The 16,372-nt window shown below is 39.3% G+C and overlaps 1 long non-coding RNA gene across 1 annotated transcript; it reads right to left on the reverse strand.

Annotated features, from left to right (window-relative positions):
• Positions 1-1,928: 1,928 nt before the first annotated feature.
• LOC124857151 lies at positions 1,929-8,182 on the reverse strand. The gene is made up of 2 exons (XR_007035521.1): positions 8,060-8,182; positions 1,929-4,005 (listed from the first exon to the last, which is right to left on the reverse strand). It is a non-coding gene; the product is annotated as an uncharacterized LOC124857151 (long non-coding RNA).
• Positions 8,183-16,372: the final 8,190 nt, after the last annotated feature.

The following is a 16,372-nucleotide window of genomic DNA, read 5'->3' on the forward strand; positions in this document are numbered from 1 at the left end:
GCAACTGCTTGCAGGACATATGTCACACACCCAGGCTGTGGGTTCAGTTAGATCACTTTGTTGGCATGCAGGAACCCAGCAAATGGACTCAGTCACCTCCTCCAAAACAGGTGGAGACCCGGGTATGTTCAGGTCCATGAAGAGTAGAGAAAGTCCTGTCCAGGTTAATTCATGATGCTGTTCAATTTAAACTGCATCCAGTTATAAACTCAAATGAATCAGTTTTGCCTAATCAGAATATTTTTGTAAATATACAAAATGTAGCTACTCCTAACAAGTAAACTGAAGGCAAACCAAGTTTCTTAAAAGGTTTTCCACAAAATCGAAATAAATCTCATCTGTGTCTGATTCAAATGACTTGGAGTACATAACACAAAATCCATAAACAAAGCTAATATATTTCACTCTGTTTAATTTGGGTCCATAAAATTAAAGATGTTGGTAAAAAACAATCTAAAACAGGAACATTCAGGCTGATTTTGTTTAATCTAGAAATTTCTAACAGCAGAAAGCCTTCATTCACATTTTGTCACGTTACAACCACAAAGTTCAATGACTTTTATTGAGATTTTCGCGATGCACCGGCACAGGGTAGCACATAATTATGAAATGGAAGGAAAAGGATGAAGGGTCTTCAGGATTTTTACCTGTAAAAGGCAAAATGTTGTGTCCCATTTCTCAAAGCTATTCATCAGAATGGGAAAGACAAGACAATAGCCCAGGAAGGTAAGGCTGGTTCACCTTCCTGCAGGACTATAACATTTATGGCAGAGCTACAATGGTTCAGATCAAAGCATGGTCTAAACCAGTGCTAGAAAAGGTTAGACCTAAACCCAACCAAGAATCTGTGGTAAGACATGAAAATTGATGTTCTCAGACTCTAGCTGGTGGCTAAAATGTGTTAAAACTTCAGTCTCTATATTTAAAAAACTGATAGATAAACATCCCGGCAATTTGCTATTATTTTTTTGCAGCAAAAAGTGGTTTTGCAAAGTATTTACTTAGGGTGGGGGGCTGAATTCAAATGTACAACACATTTCATTTTTCTATTTGTATAGAGAAAAAGTTGAAAACCACACTTAGAGTGAAACAGGCTAGAATAAAAAGCCACATGTTACCTCCTGATAATAATGACAGTTCATGTTCATAACTTTAATATAAACTGTTTGTCCCTGGTTTCTAGCAGTGAACATTGGAAAGGGAAGTTTGGATCACAAATTCAAAGTCTTTCAACACTCTGATTAACTTAAAAAAATAAAACATGAAAATTAAAAATGCTTTAAATAAAAATGATTAGAGCACCAGGGATTATATTACAAACAATGTTTTTTTTTTGATTCATGATATTATTTATTTTAGTTAAAATCTGTTTTTATATTTTAATTTTATTTTTAAGTGTAAGATTATCTTACTGCAATCAAAATTTCCATTTTCACCAGTGGTGCTAAACGTTTTGGAGGTTGCTGTAACTGTTAAAAAAGGGAAAAGATCAAAATGTCATCTCAGTTATATAGACTGAAACACTGAGCAGCTCCAATAAATAAATAAGGGATAAAATCAGCTAGAAATGAGTTCTGAAACAAAACTCGCTGAAGACATTTGAAGAGAGCAGAAATCTGCATTTAGACTCCTACAAACTTTAAAGGGCACTCACACATGGAGGTGACAATAACTGTGGCATCCTTCACTAATTGTTTTTGGATGTTTTTTCTATTATTTGGTAGGTTTGTCACAATAATATATTTAAATTATAATAAACTGATTTGTCTGCATGGATTTTTTTTTTTATTGATTTTTAACTCTTGATGAGTCAAGTTTATTTATATAGTGCTTTTCAGCAACAAGGCACTCAAGGCGCCGAGGACAGGATACAGTTTTTCCTTTTGCTCGTCACAAATAAACAACCAACTTTATACACTTACAAGAGGTCTAATTAACACTTTTATTTTCTGGTTTGAGAGGAGTTTTCAAAATCATCATAATTAAATTTAGTATTGCAGGCGCTTGACAGTCAATTTGGACACTGAAATAGGGAGAAGGGATCTTTTAGTTGCCCCACTCGGTGCCAATCTCAAATATTCAAATCATCAAAACAAATTGTATTTTTAAAGACAAACTGGGTATTCACAACACACAGATTTCAAATGATGATTTTATTTATTCGGGCAAAGAGCTATGCAAACACACCTGCCTTTCTGTGGAAAAAGTAATCCCTCCCCTTTTATAAATAATGAATTAAGTGTGATTCGCCAGTGTTTTTTTAAAAAGCTTGCTTGATTCTTACTTGCCACTCCCAGGCTTAATTACTGCTTTGACCTGAAGAGGCTACAGATCACCTAAATAGAATGTGTCTGACAACATGAGGTAGCCTAAAAGATCTCAAAAAGCACCACATTAAGCCCCGAACCAAAGAAATTCAACAACACATTAGAAACAACATTTGATATTATTTGGGTTTCTTCAGCAGGACAAGGGTCTGAAAAAATAGCAAGACAAAAAACAAACTGAAGGTTTTGGGGTGGCTGGGTCAAAGTCCAGACCTAAAGCTGATTGAGATGCTGTGGCATGACCTTAGGCAGTGCTATTCATGCTTGAAAACCCTACAATATAGCTGATATTCCAGGCCACAAAAAGGGCAGCTATTATCTCTGCAGACCCCACGCATCCTGGACACAAACTTTTTAGACTTTTCAAGTCGGCGCTACAGAACACTATTTGCAAAAAGCAGCTACCACAGAGACAGTTTCTTTCCCCAGGCTGCAGGCTGTCCTTCTGATGAACACAGTGAACACCTTACAGCTGAAGTAGTCAGCTACTCTGCTGTGAAACAAAATAAGCATATCTGGACAATCACAAACTGCCTTTCTTTTATTCTATTTCTTTAAACATAAAAAAGCTGTAGACACACATACGTGCACATTCTGTTGCTATATGCTTTAATTTATTTCCTCTAAACCTTATAATACCTCAGAAGCATGTCAGACATTAAATATCATTTCTGAATTAAAACAACTCTGCAAAAAAGAGTAGGCTAAAAATCTTCCACAACAATGTAAAAGACTTTATTATAAACACTTGATGGCAGTTGTTTCCGCCATGATGGCCCTACCAGTAATTAGGTTAAGGTGGCAATTGCTTTTTCAGGGCCAGGATGATGTTGGTAGCTGTTACCCCTTCATAAATAAAATCATCATCTAAAAGTTGCATTTTGTATTCATTCTGGTTATCTTAAAAATTAACCTTTATTGGACAATCTAACACATTTAAGTGTGACAAAAAAGCTAAATCACAAGAAATCTGTAAGGGGGTAAACCCTTTTTGTACATTATTCTCCAAAATGAAATTATTCTCTATTAGATAATAAATATTTTCTGTAAAAATAAAATTCACTCAAACAACTATCATTTACAAACAGGAAACTAATAGTTTCATCCAAATGAGAAGCAAGGTTTACTTCTCTGGCTTCCACTGATGGGCTCTCATCTATTATGCAAGTTTCCAATAGTCCCTAAGTGTATATCAGAAGGTCCATTTTAGCTTCACACATTCCAGCACCAATAAGAACTACGATGGGCTGAGTGGCTCTACATTTTCAGTTCCACACTCAGTCTCACATAAAGCTTCCTCCGCAGCCCTCCAAGAGACCCTGCCAACATTTAACAGCTTTTCCATGGTATGTGGGGCCCCCAGCATGTTGAGCAGTAAGAAGTCGGAGTGGGAGCAGGTGAAGGCAGTCTTGAGGGAAAGCTCTGAGTTCCTGCTTCACTCACGAAGACGCAACAGTAGGATCAGCTTGGCATCCGGAAAAGTGCTACTTGCTGGCAGCCGGCCGGGCACTTGGACAGCTGGCACCATCTATACGTCTCCATCCTCTACTTCTCTCACACTGAATTTAGCTTACAATATGACAGTCTGATAGAGGTCTGCTGTCATCTCTCTAACTTGCAGTCCCAGAGTAGTGTAAACATCAGAGCACTGGCTCAGCAGGGGCCTTCTTATCTGTAACTGGTAGCAGAGCAGAGGTGAGAGAGAAGTTGAAGTTGCTGAGACAAACTGTAGGTTTTCCCACAGAGGGAGGGTAAAAGGTCATCAGGTCTCCTGTCTGTCAGTTAAACAGACCTGAAAATGTGAAAACAGTCGGGCCCTTCGGTAAAATCCGTTAGTCTGGGCAATGCTGCCCTCTACTGCATGTATCACAGGTCTGTCACCAAAGAGTAGCACTCATGACCCTCTTCCAACATCATGACAGAAACATTAAGACTGTATACAAACAGTTGCTATACAAGCACACATAGGAGCGCTTACAAATGTACATGTGGTTAATTATTAATTTTGTTTTTTTAATTCTGTTACTTCAATGTCTTTTATTAGTCAAGACTTACTTTAGCGGCAAGTGTTTTGGCATATATTTTTCTACCACCTTTGCACATCTAAAGACAACAATCTTGTTATTTGCAGAATAGCTCAAGCACAGTCAGATTAGATGAGAAGATATGTGGACATCATTTTAAAATCAATTCCGCCAATTCTCTGTTGGATTTAGGTTTGGATAAGAACGAAAACAAAAGATCTTGCGAAGATGCTGCCTGTAGCTGGTATGTGAGGGTCATTATCCAAAGTGTAATGGGTCTGGTACAGACACAGGCTGGAGGTTTTTGGAGACATGTCCTGTGGTCTGCTGAAACTGAAATTTAAATTTTGGGAAGAAAGAAAAAGGAAGCTTGAAAGCCTGAGAACATCATTCCAACTGTATGGACTGATAGCATCCTTTTGTGTGGGTGTTTGGTGCGGGGGGAACTGGTACACCTCACAAAATAGATGGCATCATGAGGAAAGAACATTATGTTGAAGCAACATCTCTGGACATCAATCTGGAAGTTAACGCTCAGGCAAAGTGGGCCAACAAAATGGACAATGAGCCAAATCATACCTCCAAATTAGTGGATAAAGGACACACGGTCATTGTTGTGGAGTTCCCATCACAAAGCCCTGACCTCAGTCCAATAGAAAAAAAAAAGGATTTATGAACAGAACTGAAAAGGTGTGTGTGAGCAAGACAGCTTGCAAACATGACTCAGTTACACCAATTCTGTCAGGAGGAATGGGCCAAGATTCAAGCAAACTGTTGTGAGAAGCTTGTGGAAGGACACCCTACATGCCCGACCCAATCACACCAATTCTGCCAAATGATGGAATCTAGGTTAACTTCTAAATTTGACACTTAACAAACAGAAAAAATATAGGTAACCCTAACCAACCTAAATCAAGAGAGGTTTAATTTGACGCTAATGTTAACGTCAATATTACTACTCAGAGAACGTAGAAAAACAGGAGGTTATGAGACTTTTTATACACATATGTAAATATCTAGCTTTAACCATAATTGTCCTGGAGTTTATGAGCTGTTAATTGTGCAGAGGTTTTGTCCCTCTACTTAAGCCAATGCAAAACAGAATAGTTAGAGCCCAAGTCAATTATTTGAAAAGTTATATTCGGTAATTTGAATAAAATTATCTCGAACATTAATTAGAATTAAGGTAATTTAGCTGAGTTAGTATATTTTAGGATTTGGTTTGAGTTTGACTAATTTGCTTAAATTTCTTTTAGTTGTCACCCTTTCATTATTTTTTCTCAGAAAAGTTACAAATCCTTACATTAGTTGGTTAAGTCGGTTTGTTTGATCAGTTTCACATTACTGGTGTATTTTCTGATCAACCACATTTTTTCCCCTTTTAGAGAAGATAGTTATTTTAACTCTTGTCCAACAGATTGAGTTCTTCCTTTACCAGCAGGGGGAGCCATGCTCCAAAGTGCAACGTTCTCCTTCACATATGGTCAGTTGGGTCCAAGAAGAAACACAAAAGGAACCTTATGAGTGTACATCACCTTGCATGCAGCTGGCCCCTGGTATTTCAAAACAGGAAAACAAGCTAACACTTTAAAAAGCTCACAAATGTATACTGGAACTTTACTGTAGAGTAAATGTGAACCTTTTGCACCTGCTTGTTCTCCTGGTACATGGAATTGAGGACATTTCACCACACATTTATTGATATGATGTTTCTGTGTGTTTTCTCAATGACAGGAAGAGGCTATCTCATAGGAAGTGGAAGTAGGAGCGTCCCTCTCTCACACACATACACCCCCTCTCTCCATGGACAGCCCATCCTGTAGCTGGGAGCTTTGTGAACCAGGAACACCCCCGTTTTGCTAGCCCATGGCTGCCTGTTTGTATTTTGGTGCTCGTCATCCTTTCTGACCTGCTGGCCCGATCCTGGCGCCAGGAGTCTCCACGCCTCCCCTCCCCTCCACCCGCCCAGACCCCACGGATAATTCAGACCAGCTGTTGCAAGGTGCCTTTCCTCCCACCCACCACATACTCACACTTGTCTCCGCTACAGCCTTGAGTTAGACTTGGGGAGAAAAAGAGCTTGGCTGTGGTTTTTTTTTGGAGGCCCCAGTCTTTGCAAGGGGTCTCAGTGGTGTATAAAATAAATCCAAGTCAATCACAATCCAGGCCTGTGCTCTGATACTGTCCCAAATGTTCACATTTTCAGTTGCTTATTGTCCTCTGACACAGACTCAGATGCTGATTCTTGCTCTTTTCTTGGTTTTCCACCAGTGGGACTGACCTGAATTTCTCTTTTTCGGCTAACTGTTCCTCTTAGTGATCTGGAATGTGAGTTTCTCTGAAACGAGAGCCGTAGTCTGAATTGAGTTTTGCAGCAATATGCCTCAGTAGAGCTATCTCTTCACTGGAGTCACATGAAGAGCATGTGCATCCATGATGATCAAGTGATACTGTGAGGAGGTGGAAAGTTATTGCCGAGGAATGTTTGACGAATGTGTGCCGTGTTTAATTTGCATTTGAAGCAGTCTAACTGCATTATCGTGCTTCTTCGTGTGTATTGCTGAGTGTTTTTGGAATTGAGGGGCTCTGTGTAAAGTAAGGTGCCTCTCTGTCTACGGCCTAACCACAGTGGGACTTTGGACTGAGTTGGAGGGGAACCCCAAGCTTTTGATCCTCATTCTTCTACCCCCAGTTCTGCTGAGTAATGGCTCAGTAGTGAACTTGCAGATGTGTGTATGACTGAGGTTTGGATTTCTTTTTTGCCAAAGCGGCGCTGGTGCTGGTGGTAGTGGTGCGGTTTCCTCATATTAGAACAGCAGTGGATCTTGTCAGAAACAGGGGCCCAATAGAGGTGGGTGTGGGGGGTGGTGCAAAGAGCTTTTCTGGTGGAACTATGGAGGAAAATAGTTCATGCTGCATTGGGATTTCCTGCCTTTGCCCTGGTTAGACCCCCCTCCTCCCTTCCTTGTCTACCCACTCAGCTGTTAATGGCCTTCAGCTCTATAGAAAGTGCTTGGACAATATTACAGCTGGAGTAAAGTTAAGCGCTTGAGTTTACGAAAAGCAGACTAGATTTGAGGGGTGTAAGTTCAGCGGTGATCTAGACTTTTGCAATCAGTCTCTAATTTCCTGTTTTAATCTGTGCATCCACTGGCCAATGTTTCCTTTTCTTTTATTCAGAGAAGTCTGCAGATCTCTTTAAACTGCAGCATGTCTGAATTACTTCCTTTTCGTTCTTATCACACCAATAAAACAAACTGTTAGAATTTAACTAATAAAACTGGTGTTGCAAACATTTTATTTGGATCGACCAATATTTACAAACTGTGCAAAATTAACAGGTAAATTTAGCTCAGTTATTTTAGTTAAATTTAAATAAATGTTTAGCTATTTTTACTCAAGTTAAATAACTTCAGTAACTTCAAGTTCTAACCATTGCTTTATATTGACTTAAACATTAGACACAACATCCTATATTGATTAATTTATATCCTATTAATTTCCCCAAACAGTCCATAAGCCTAATAATTTTTAACAGGGGGCCATTTTTAACTTTTTAATAACCTGATGAGACCTTACTGAACCTCTTCTATAGGATGCTACGATGGTGAAACAATGTTTGTGTGCAGTAGGACCCAAGTGCAGGTAAACAAAGAGGCAGAAGGGTGAAGTGAAACAATATTTCATAAATAACAAAAGACTTACAACCTGGCCTGAAGAGCACAAATGGCGAGCTGGGCAAGATGATGGCCCAAAGGTTGTCCAAAGGGGGTATAGGGACACTAGGAGTGTATCGGAAGAATTCAGTAAAAACAACCAGACAGCTTAAATACAGAGAAACCATGGCAAGCAGGTGGAAATAAAGAACAGCTGAGACCAATGAAGGCAGAGTAGCTGAGGGAGAGACAAGTAATGAATGTGATCTGAGCAGAGAGAAAAAACAGGAAAACATCTAACAGAAACATCTAAATGTAACAAAACACAAAATTAAATGAGGAAATAAGTAAGCAAAGCGATAAACAAAAATGGCAGCACTAAGAGAATATAACAAAATGGAATGAAGAAGCATGAAACTCAAAACTCAAGCATTAGGATACATGCAGGATTATGATAGTTGTATGATAATGTTAATGTCAGTGGGTCGTGTTAAAGGCTTTAGCTCACACTAGAGAACCAGTTTAGCTTTATATTTTAATGTGCTTGATCAAAGATTAAATAATGTTATTGACTAATATTTAATACCCTCCAAAATCAATGTTGATGATAACATTGGGAAAACAACTGGAGTACCTGGAAAAGCTCACACAAAGAGAGAGTCTACAAAGTCTCGACAGAAAGGCCTCCATCATTACTTGTACAGTTAAACCCAGAATTATTCTTGCTCCTGGCAGATTTAGATTTAAAATTACTTTGATTCAATTGAGAAGTCTGTTTCCGATAGAAAATTAAACAGGCATCTCTCAAAACAGAATCAAATAATTTAAAAGGGGCACTGGTTTAGAAAAAAAATGCTTTTAATTGACACTTTATTAAAAATGGCATGTTAAAAATTATTTATACCATTCAAGACAATCAGTGCATGAAACTTTGTTGGCATTATAGCAATCAAACCATTCATGTTATTGCTGGCTAGCTTATTGCAAGTTTTCAATGGTATTTTAAGGATTTATCTTTGGTAATGGGCTCCAGGTCTTTGAGTCTGGAAGGCTTCCTTGCCATCACCCTAATCTTTAGCTCCCTCTACAGAGTCTCTGATATAGGTGATATAGATCAAATTCAAGTCAGGTCTCTGGCTGGGTCACTCTAAAACATTAATTACTCAGAAGAAGCATGTCGGTAAAATTAAAAGATTACTTTATTGTTAGCTATTATTGAACATCACATTAACATACAAATATACATGATCAAATTTAAAAAGTTTTAATAGCTAATATTTAATACCCTTTAAAATTCTTTTTTATAGAGCATATCCAGCTATAATCTACATCAAATGACCTCAGCCCTGTGAATAAACGATAGTCATGCTGCTGTTCGTGTTAAATGCAACAGGTACAGGTGCGTCTCCATTTGGCGGCACCCAGACATGTCGCATTGGTGTTAAAGAGGAAATGGATGTGGCACATGGGGGCCCTGGTTTTAGAACTTCTCTTCCAGGGCTTTGATCTGGAAGTGTGAGCAGCGGAGCTCAGGGCCATGTGTCACTCATTAGCGGTGTGGTGAGAGCATGCTAGTTGGCAGGTTTTTTTTGGTGAGGATGCTGTGAAAATGTCTGCTCTAGGGGTGTTCCCACTAATAAACCCTGAGGGTGGCATAAGCACTTGGGGGTAGGGAGCTAAAAATAAACCCTCACAGTGCAGCTCTCTTTAATAACTCAGCATCATTTCCATCCCACCACCTTGTGGTGCACATATTTATGCTAAACAGATTGCACAGGAAGTCAAAGAGACAATCTTAGTGAAAAAACCCCGCTGCCAGCATTCACTGTGTTGGGTAAGAAGGGAAATGGAAACCAGATGTCTAGGATCCACCGTGAATATGTGAAAGCTCTAAGACTATGTCAGTTCCTCCTCATCCTATTGGTGGACAGCAACTTTTCTACGCCGTCATCGGTAATGTCGGCAATACTCCCTCCCTGTGGATGTCTCCACACAGAGATTCTGAAAAAGAGGTTGCACTGCTCTCGAAGATCATTTTCTGTAGTTCTTGTGTTTCAGTCCTCACCGCATTCCTCAGATTTCAGGGTAACTTCCCATATCCCAGGGCTCAGCCGGGTGGCAAATCTCTCAGCACTCCTCTGTGGATAGATTGCTTTCTCTAGCTTGAGAAAATAACAAGCTACAGAGTAATGACTTAACAAGCATCAGGATAATGGCTTCAACATGTGCAAGACTGTGTGCATGTGTGTCAGTGCATGCACATATTTTTGATTGTGTGTGTGCTGTGCTTGCTTGGCCTGTGTATGTCTATTGTTTGGGAACCGACTGTGCAGAATGAACTGGAGGAGCTGTTTGAAAGCTGGATCACTCTGATACGGCTCTGGAGGCTCTGGGCCTTTGGGGATCAGGAGCTCTTCGTGTGTCACGATGACGAGATGTGTCTGTGGGGTGTCGATGGGAGGGATGGGTGTTTTCCATCATAAACAGCTGCTTCTCAGGCCTCCCACAGGGAACATGTCTTCTCAGTGAGCTACAGTGGCTCTGAAAAGTACACACAGACCTGCTAAAATGTCAGGGTTCTGTGATGTCGAACAATCAAACTTTGATAAATAATTTTAAAAACTGTTTCCACATTTAATGTTTCACAGATCCTGTAGAGTTCAAGAAGGACATGGAATCATAAAAAAAAAAAAACAGCAATATACCAGCTGCATGAGTGCGCATCTTTTATCTATCTATCTATCTATCTCTCTCTCTATCTATCTCTCTATCTATCTATCTATCTATCTATCTATCTATCTATCTATCTATCTATCTATCTATCTATCTATCTATCTATCTATCTATCTATCTATCTATCTATCTATCTATCTATCTATCTATCTATCTATCTATCTATCTATCTATCTATCTATCTATCTATCTATCTATCTATCTATCTATCTATCTATCTATCTATCTATCTATCTATCTATCTATCTATCTATCTATCTATCTATCTATCTATCTATCTATCTATCTATCTATCTATCTATCTATCTATCTATCTATCTATCTATCTATCTATCTATCTACATTTCTCTATTATAATTGAAAGTACAGGACAGAACCTTGTACCTTGTATCAATAATCTTGGTTCCCAGACAGAAATCTTTCCCTCCAAAGGAAACATCCCAGCTTGGATGAAACCTGACAAAACCTTGTACATGTGAATGAATTTATTAATGGTTCCAAATCTTAGTCAGGTTTGACCCAAAATCTTCAGGGGGCTACAATAAGGCAGAAGACGAAGACAGATTTTGTTTTTCAGTATCACTGAGTCCAAGGAGACACCCAAATACACATAAGTATAACTTCCCCTGAGAAAAAAACTCAACATTTTTGAGTCATCCAGCTGAGTTCAGAACAAAATCCGACAGAGAATCTGCTGGAGCACCTGGTCAAGAGATGTCTGTTGGATCTGTTTGATTTAGAGGGGGCAAATACAATAATGCCAAGCCAAGATGCTGGATGCTGACTGACTCTGATAAAAAAAAAAACCACTTGATGTTCAAATCAATCAGTGAAAGAAAACAAAGTATTAATTTCAAGGTGGCCACATTTATGCAACCAGGTTGTTGCATGTTTTTTATTTGTGCAGAATAAATGTTACATTATGTGCCAGAAAAGGTTGGAAATAATTTTTCATGGTCTTCCTTTTTTTACACCTTCTAAAGCAGGCATTTTAAACAGGGGTGTGTGCACTTTTTAGCGCCGCTGTGTATTTGTCTGTATGGTGGTGGAATTGTATTTCAGCCAGTTGTTGGTGTTGACTTTGTTGAGAAGGGCTTCGAGGCCACAAGTGTTTCCTCAGAGGCACTGCCTCAAATTTAAACTTTCTTTGTTCTCTGTTGGACCAAATGGGGACATCCTCAGCATCTGAATCCACAGCAATGAAAAACCAAACACCTGTTCCTGCTCCAGACTCATTGTGGTGTGAACCTGTTGGGTTGTTCATGGGAAATGACATGCCTACAGACAGTTTCATGACTCAGTTACCAATGCCTTTGCTGTTGATGTTATATGCTTTTGTACAGCACAGTCAGCTGCTGCTTGATCCAGCTTGCCCAAACAAACGCAGCTACATTTCACACAGGGCTTTCGAAGGTTCAGCGAATCAAAACCTTGGAAAAAAGGGAGCAAACGTTGTTTCCCAGCATGCTGGCTGTCACTGTTTACATATGGTTACACAGTGACACGTTGGGACAGGTGCGCACAAATATGTTTCACCTCTTTCATAATACTGTTATGATGACCTGAGGCGACAGCTCAACGACAGCTTGCACCTTGTCTGGGAAAGTATGCTAAGGTGTAAAAAGCAAGTGAAATCTGCTCTACTGGCAGGTGCAGCTCCAGAAGACCTTTAAAAAGCACCTGTTTTACTTGTTTGTAGTTTCAGAGTTTCATTTCAGATCATCAACTAGTGCAGACTTACACAGTTTAAAAATAAAATAATAGATTCATTTGTATTTTATATATTACTGCAACGCTTCATTTCCATCTTTTGTTTAAATTCTACACACTGGCTCGGGTCTTCTCAAGACCCTCCTCCTGAAGGTCAGTCTGCTCTGACTGGGCAACCTAACTGATTGTGATTAAAGAGAGCCAGTAGACAGACAGGTGTAATGTTTAATCATTATGATTTCAACAAGAAATGGTGAAAGGTATGGCTAACAATAGAACAATTTCAAGCAGTCAGAGGCTGTCTGAGAGCAATGAGATTGGTAGTGAATATCACATTTATAAAATTAATGTTGTGTTTGTTTTGTAGAAAGTATGCTGAGTTTAATGTTTAGAGAAATGATCAAACCACAGACAGATCCCAGTTGAGAAAATTACAGTTAAGCACCTGTTGTCACATTTCAACAATGTTATATTGGAATTTTCTGTGACGGACCAACATGAAGTAATAAATTACAGGAAGGTGGGAGGAAAAGGATAAATGTTTTTCAAATCTTTTTCACAAACAAAAACCTGAAGATTGTGCCTTTACCTTTCTGAGTCGAATGTTGCACTTACAGCTGCAAGTTGTTAGGGGTATGTCTTTTCACCTTTCTTCTTTGCAAAATAGCTGAGGCTCCAGTCAGACTTGATGGTTAGCATCTGTAAACAACAGCTTTAAATTCTTGCTATAGACTCACAGTTGGATCGCTCTGGACTTTGAGTGGGCCATTCTAACTCATGTGTTTGTTGCTGCTAACCATTTCACAATATCTCTGGCTGTATGCTTGGGTTCATTGTCCTGCTGGAAGGTAAACCGCTGCTGCAGTCTCAAGTCTTTTGCAACCACTAACAGGTTTCTCCTGTATTAGATTTCATTCAACCTCCCATCAAATCTGACCAGCTTTTATATCCCTGCCAAAGAGATTTATTCCCACAGCATGAGGCTACCACCACCATGTTTCACAGGGAGGATGATGTGCAGTGTTGGCTTTCTGCACCACAAAGCATTTTCCATTTTTTAAGTCAATAACATTGATCAAAAGTGTTTGTGTTTTCTGTAGCACGTTGTTTGGGTCATTGGTATGCTTTTTTATGGTGAAGCAACTTATTTTATTTAGAAAACTGTAACTCTACAAGGCCACACAGAGTTCAGGGAAATGGTACAAGCTCTTACCTCGCAAAAAGTGATCCTAATGTATTCCATGTCCTCAGATCAAGGAATCCTACACTAATCATTTAAGAAGCTTAAACAAATAGAAAAATGATATGTTCAGCTGCTTCACAGCTGGTAGGTTTTACAGGGAAACAGCATACTTGGCATTGTAAACCAATTGGTTTACAATGCCAAGTATGCTCATTATAATGGATATAATATGAAATCAACATGACTATGGAGATATATGTGACATAATGCATCATCTGTTCTCTATGCAAATTGAAAATACTGTGCAGAAATGTCAGCTCTATCAGTAAATGTTGGAACCAATAGGAGGAAAAGGACAAAAATGGCTCATATCAGAATGACCGTTTAAAAGTTCAAAAAGATTCATGAACAAACACTGTCTTGCTAAGTATTTATGCCTCCTAAACCTTTCCACATTTGTCATTACACGCCACAGACTTCAATGTATTTATTGTGATTTTAAGCAAAGGACCAAGGCTAAATTATATTTAATTCTTAACTAAAAGGAAAATGATATATGATATAAAAGTCAGTAAAAGTGTGGTTTACATTTGCAATTAGCCCCCATTATTGTGATAGCCCTAAATAAAATCCAACATAACCAATTGGCCTCAGAAGTCAGCAAGTTTGTAAACATGTTGTAGTTTTACATGGCTAAATATAATTGAAATGCTTTTTGCTTTTATCCTTACAGATAATGACAAACCTCTGGCTGAGATGCCACACAAGCGTTTGAAAGCACTAAATGTAAAAAAAAGCAACATCAGGATTTTATCTAAGAATCTCTTGTTTCCTGTCCCAGAATGCAATTCAGGTTTATTCTCCTCCTCATCTCCTGTCCAATCCCATCAGCCTCAGGTTGATCAAATGCCCAGAAGGACACACAGGAGAAGCAAAGAGCTCAGGCATCACCCATGTCCCCCCACCTCCTCTCTTTCCTCTTCTCACTGGCATTGAGTCCAGAGCAACACATGTCTCTGATCAAGCCCAGCCTGCGTCATCAGTTAGTAAACTCCAGGCTCCAGGAAAACCAACAGAGAGCACATTCATAGCCGGCGACCCTGTGACTGAGTGTGTGATTCATTACTTTTTAATATGCTTCCTCACCCCCATCCCCTAACCCCCAACCACTTCTCCAATCCGGCCGAGGGGCAACTGCACAGCCTGATCGAATCCATCATTTAGCATACTTGTGGTGTTACCGCTGCTGGTCTTGTTTACCAGATGCAATGGCTGTCTCAGTTCAGCAGAGAGGAATTAGCTCTGCATTCTGAAGTTTGCTTTGGAGTGAAGAGTGAGACAGTGACGGTCAAGAAACTTTTCTTGGAAACAAACCATCTCATCGCATCACATTTGGACATGGCAAATAATATATTAACCCAAAACATTAGAGAAGGTAAAAGAAACTATGAGGTGCTAATCTTCTTGGAGGAGGCCAAAGGAGTAATGTATGAGACAAGAAGAGTTTTGGGAGTGTATCTGTTAAAACTGAGCTGCAAATCTACTCTAAAAAACAGATTACAGGTATGACTTTGTTTCCGATCCCTCAGACAGCTGACACAGATTACACTTACTGAAGTCAAATTTTACAATGCCTTGCAGACGCATTCGTAACCCTAAACTGTCTCATATATCGTAACGTTACAAACACAAACATCAATATTTCATTGGGATTTTATGAGATAAACCATCACAAAGTAGGGCAAAAATAGCTGGAAAATAATTAATATTTTACAGAGGTTTTACAAATAATCTGAACAGCGTGCCTGAAAAGCCTTCACTTAATTAGTGAGGAGAGCCAACTTGTGTGTAATGTAATCTCACTATAGACACATTTGTTCTGTGAAGACATCACAGGTCTGTTAGAGAACATTAGTGAACTAACAGCACCACCAAGACCATGGCAGCCCAGAGAAAGCCTGTGGAGACGTGATGAGGCTATAAAAATATCGTAAGCTTTTGAACAACCGATCCTCTGAAAATTGAAAGAGTATGCCACAACTGCAAATCTCCAACTAAATGGACAGACTGGCCAAAGACTGCATTAATGGTAACTCTGGAGAAGCTGTAGACATCCAAGGGTCAGGTGAGAAAATCTGTCAACAGGACAACTATTAGTTGTGCACTCCAATGGCTAGATGAAACCCATGGCTTAAAGAGAGAGACAGATGTAACAAACTTGTAACAAACTGCTAAAAGAAGAGAACTGTTAGCAGTTTGTTACAAGCCCTGTATAGAACACAGCAAACATGTAGAAGACGGTGGCATGGACAAGACCAGCACTGAACTTTATGCCATGCATCCAAAATGGTATATGTGGAGGAAATCTATCACTGGGCATCACCCTGAACACACCATCTCCAAGGGGAAACATGGTGGTGGCATCATTATGCTGTGGGGTCATATTTATTCATCGTGGGAAAGCTGGAATGGTACAGATGGAAGCATATCCATGTCCCAAAACAGCCCAAAGGACAGACCTAAATCCAGTTGAGAATCTGGGGAGAGTTTTGAAAGCTGATGTTCCCAGATGCTCTCCATTCAGTCTGACTGAGCTTGAAGCTATTTTGCAAAAAAATAAAAAAACACAATGGATAAAATTTCTCCTTCTCTAGATGTGCAGTTGGTAGAGATTCAGCCCAAAAGACTTGCAGCTATAACTGCAGCACAAAGTGATTCTATAAAGTAGTTCTTCAAGCT

This window comes from Girardinichthys multiradiatus, chromosome 20, assembly GCF_021462225.1.
Source record: "Girardinichthys multiradiatus isolate DD_20200921_A chromosome 20, DD_fGirMul_XY1, whole genome shotgun sequence".
Lineage (NCBI taxonomy): Eukaryota > Metazoa > Chordata > Actinopteri > Cyprinodontiformes > Goodeidae > Girardinichthys > Girardinichthys multiradiatus.